We start from the raw sequence: 5414 nt of genomic DNA, 5'->3' as shown, positions 1-5414 counted from the left end.
GTTAATAAAAAAAAATGAATTACTAAAGTGTAGATCTTTGCAGATATTTTGCAGATTAACTGCTCTTATTTTCACTCTATATGAGCATCTTTATATCCGCAGTGATTTAATTCCTTCCCCAGATTATTCTTGAGGAAATGTGAAAAGCCCAATGCTTTGACAAGCACTGTTTCTGCTATCATTTAAACAAAGTAAGCCTCAAAAGACTTAAATAGCCACAAAGTAATATTTTCCATAACTTCTTTTCTGCATTTTTATAAGACATGAACATTATTCAGCAAGCCGCACTTCAGGTCCATGCAGTATGAATAAATTATGCAAATGACTACGTACTGCGGTTATTGTATTTGTTGTAACTTGCAGTTAGTTGTCATTTTGTGATAATTCAGAGCTCATATTTTCCTTAATATGTGTTCAATAATTGTGACTTGTGTGTCAAATAATAAACGGGCGTGAGGCTCTGGGAAAAGATTCAAAGCTTCAATAGTGTCAAAACAGTGTCATCTGGTGGTTAGTACAAACCAAACCAGCAAAACAACCTGAGGTTGAAGCTCCGTCAGATGAAGCACCAACTACACACACGTGCACAAATAAAAGCCTAAACACGTATGTGTGTTGATTTTCTGCCTCTGATAAAATCATTTACCCATTAATGTGTGACAATAAATGCCAATTTTAACAAACATAATTCAACATGATGAAATAGAATAATGTACATAAATATGAATTACAGAGTTGCTTATGGCAGGTATTTCGGCTGTTATTATGGTATTCTCTATAGCCTACTGCTTGTATGACAGAGTATTTAATAATGTAATTGAATAATTTTAAATGAAAGTCAAATAAGTTTGAAATGGACAAAATGATCCATTCATTTTAAGGGCAGGACTAAGAACATATTATGTGATTGGATCATCTGGTTATTAAATGTGCCTATGAGACTTGGAAGTTATAGTGCTTGTGTAACTGTTGGAATAGCAGAAGGGGAATGGAGAAATTGTAATTATTTTTATTGAAAAACAACAGCTGAGAATCTGTGCCTTAGAGAACATGGGGTACGGAGGAGGCCGTTGTACAAAGAACAGAAATTCAGTGGACATTGACTGAATACATCATACACCAACAGTCAACAACAAAGTTTTTTTTTTAAAGACATTAATAAATAAATACTTCAGCTTGTTGTAGGCTGTTGAGTTGAGGATGGTGGTTCAGTTGACAGAGTGCTTGTCGATGGTCTTTTGTCTTCAGTCCTGATGATATTAGCAAATTCTGCTTTTAGCCGTTTGACAGCCTTGATCATTTTATTCTGAATGAGGAAACCCAAAGTTGCCATGGTCATTATGCTCAGTGACTCAGACACCTGATGGGGTTTTCAGTTAATTCTTTTGAGATGTCCATGATTAACTTATGAAATAAAAAAATGGGTTACACAAAGCTGCAATAAAAACACACAATATATATAAACAATATAATATAATAATAATAATACAATATAATATAATTTATATATAACAGTCTAATATAAAACAACAGTCTAAGTCAGTCCCAGAACATTGATTACTATTGTTAATGAATATGCTAAATAAATACAAATATATACCTGATTTGTTCCCCCTGTAAAGAATGGTGAATCATTTTCAGTAATGGAATGACTTTGGAGCCAGACACTCCTTTTTCCTCAGACAGCTCTACAGTGGCCTTTTGGAATGGGGAGAGAACACACTAACGCAATTTGCTCTATGGCTTTATACACCTGCGAATGAAGCGGAGTGATGTCAGTTTCAAGCGAGGCAAGGGATGCCCCTACAGTCCGTCTTTTATCATGCAGGCGTTGGAGCTTGTGAAAAGTGCTGTTCCAACAAGTTTCCACCTCATTGACCAGTTTAAGAACTAGTCTGTGCATCTTCTGCTGCATCTGTGTCAACATTTCTCTGACAGTGGTGCTGCTTCTAAAATAGGTGAATACTTTCTTCACATTCTTCTGTATGTCACAGGAACCTGATCAAAAGATTGTTTAACCATTGTGTTAAGGGCATGTGCAATGCAGATTGAGTGTCTCACTTGCAGAATTCTTGCACAAGCAATCATGTTTGCTGCAGCATCTGTGACAAGGCACTTCACTTTGTCCTTGATCGCTCACACCTCCATCACATTATTTTTCACCATGGCCATATTTTCAGCTGTGTATCTAACAGTGGTCAGCTTTTCACTGTCATCAGTATAATGACAGGTTATGTCTAGGTATGCATCCATGTTGATTGATATCTGAGTCATATCTGATGTGAGAGATACAGCATTAACATTTTCGAAATGAGCCTTGGTCTTTCTCTTTGATTCCTCATAATTTGAAGCCACCTTTTTTTTAAAAGCCTAAAGAACACAACAATAAATTAATGGTAAAATAAAGGGTATACCTCAAAATCTAAACTGGCCTCTGCTGTATTCTTTCTCACCTGCCTGGTTGGCAGAATGGTCAAACCTAGGGTTGCCACCTATGTCTGATAAAAAACCTGGACAAATCAATGACCCGGCCACCGCTTTGCTCACAAGTGAAAATGTCCATTAGACATTAGACTCAGAAGACACAATTGGTCGTTGTGCAGTAAGATTGTGCATAGTCGTGAATATTTTAAACATCTCAAGTATTCTCACTTATCTTAACTTATAGCTTACCTGGTTGCTTAGATACTGGTGCTTGTGCTTGCTTTTGCTTTGCTAAAGAAATAAGTAGAGGGATGACATTAGATTTGCATTTACCATACCTTAGCCACATCTATAGCCACTTTTATTTAGTATGTCTCAATCAGACATTGGAATAACAAAATCATACATAAATGGGCCTTAGCTTACCTAGTCTTCCATCTATACTTGGCGTTTCCCTTTCCTGCAGCTATCAGTGGTTTCTGTTCTTCAATGAATGTCTTGAATTCAGTGCATGACAATTTGAAATTCAATCTGACCTGAAGCTCAGACTTCACCATTGCAACTAACAGTCTGTTTCTTTTATCGGACCAAACATCCTCCATATGACTGAACACTCTGCATAGGCATTACTGACTGGTATGGAAAAACAAAAGCAACTACTTTCAACAGCTCAGTGGATTCAGTTGCCTTGCTAAAAAAATTATTTGTTTTAGCATGGTCATCCAAAGCAGTTTTGCCTTCATGTTTAACCAGAATTTTAACTGAGCATACGGAGCAGGTAGCATAAAGTGGGTCGCCTGGTGTTGGCTTTAGCCACGTGGAGTAATTGTAATTTTTCAACCAGTCATTATTAAAATATGTCGAACGTTTCATTTTCTTTTTACTGGCCTGTCCGTCTTTGTGAACACACTGTCATCTTCGTCTTCCGTCTCGCCACCCATGTTAACGCTAACGAACGACGTTGACGTACAATCTTCTTCACACTGCTTCTCAAATTGCCGCCTGTAGTAACTGGATAGCTGCCAAGAAGACAGACGCGCTAGATGACGTAGCCTACGTCACGTCACGTCACACGTCCCAGAGCCAATGATAGCGGATTCTACACACAAGAGACACGGACCACTCTGTGCACAACGCATAGGCTATTTCAAGTGGAGAGAAAATAGATAGTTGAATATACATATTCACGTAGCCTTTCGAAAACCGGGACATTTAGTGTCCCGGGAGAGTGGATAAATTTCCCGGGACTGGTTATTAAAAAGAAGGACAATCCCGGTAAAAACGGGACAGGTGGCAACACTAGTCCAACCAGGTCCAGAGCATGGATGATCCCCCTGAAACCTTCATCCTCAACCATTGTAAATGTCTTTGATAACCATATTGACCGATGCATCATCAACCCTCTGCTTGTGAGAAGCTATAGGGAAAAACAATGTCTGTATATTTTAATAACATATATTCACTGAAATTATGATAATACACCCCAAATTATCAACAAACTCAGTAAGGAAGAAAAAATCCTACTACCTTGCCATTCAGGATTCCTCTCGGGCTGCGCTTTCTCATAAAAGAGCTCTGAAATGTCTTAGCATGGATGATGTGTTATTTCCATACACATGCTCCTTGTCACACAACAAGCATATCAACTTACATAAAGTTTTATGAAATTAAGATATTAAATATATTAATAAAACGAATTAGTATGTGTAATAGCATAAAACGTGGCAAAAATTGTGATATCTAAAACTATTTTACCCATGAACATACATACATACCATGCATTTGTTGGAAGTTGTCTTTTTTTCTTTTGTGATGCAATTGTTATATAAGTAAATAGTGAATGTTAAGCTATTGTGAAAGTGATCACTCCCTCATCAAAACACCAACACCAAATTACCAAACCAAAAGTGCAAAAATCCACCAAAACAAACAAAAAACAAAATACAAACAAATAAATAAAAACGACATTAGTGATAATTAAAATGTAACGTATTACTTATCCAACTTATACCAGACTGAGCCACTCATAAAGCAAGGTCTGTGTTCGAAGCGCGCACGTGATTGGACAGAAAGTGAGGCTTCGTTTGTCAACGATCACGTGACTCTATGAAAACAATAGTGCGCAACAGTGGCCGCCCATTTTTTCAGCCGTCTGGGTTCCGGAAGCGTTTTCCCCATGAATTTCTTCCATAGACGTTTAATAAAATCCTTCATAAAGTATTTATGAGCCATGAACCAAACCAACCAGCTCCTAGATTAATCTAAACATCAACAACTTTGTTTTGAGGCAAAAGGTACTTGAAAATCTGATATAAAGACAAAAGTATAACGTTGTGTACTTACAGACGTTCATGAAGGCACGAACTACAGTCCCATGAAGCATTGCGAATGATGTCATTAAATAAAAAGAATGGAAATATATAAAACTATTGATTTTTATTTGTTGATAATAAGCATAGAAACAATATATTTTACGTTTATTGCTAAATTATTTTCCTGATATGTACAAATATATATATGGATGAAGGGCGACATACGTCATTCACAGGGCGTCATGGGACGCGCAGTCGCTCCGAGTCAGTTCTCTGATTGGTGGATCTTTCTCTGCTGTACCATGGGTAATGTAGTTGTTTACAATTCCTATATTAAAAAACGATTTTTAAACAATTAAGTTGAAATAACGTAGACGGATGGCTTCAACGGAAGCATATACCATCAATGAACAACCTCGTAGCTCAAGGTATGTCTGTCTTTAAAGGTTTATAAGTTATAGTTTAAAATCAATGCGTCTGGGATAAATGAATGGAATTTTTACTTCCAGAATCAGACTGTTGCACTCTATCCGCAATATTCCCATGATGCTTTAGAGGTGATGTGGGCAGAACTTCCGGTTAAGCGTAAATAATCGATGTTATGTTGTAACGCAGCATTAAAAATTACAGAAACCTAGAAACTGAAGAGTTTGTTGTACTGAGATGCACTTACTGCAG

The sequence above is a fragment of the Xyrauchen texanus genome, chromosome 30 (assembly GCF_025860055.1).
Source record: "Xyrauchen texanus isolate HMW12.3.18 chromosome 30, RBS_HiC_50CHRs, whole genome shotgun sequence".
In the NCBI taxonomy this organism is placed as follows: Eukaryota; Metazoa; Chordata; class Actinopteri; order Cypriniformes; family Catostomidae; genus Xyrauchen; species Xyrauchen texanus.
This window is presented reverse-complemented; position numbering follows the sequence as displayed.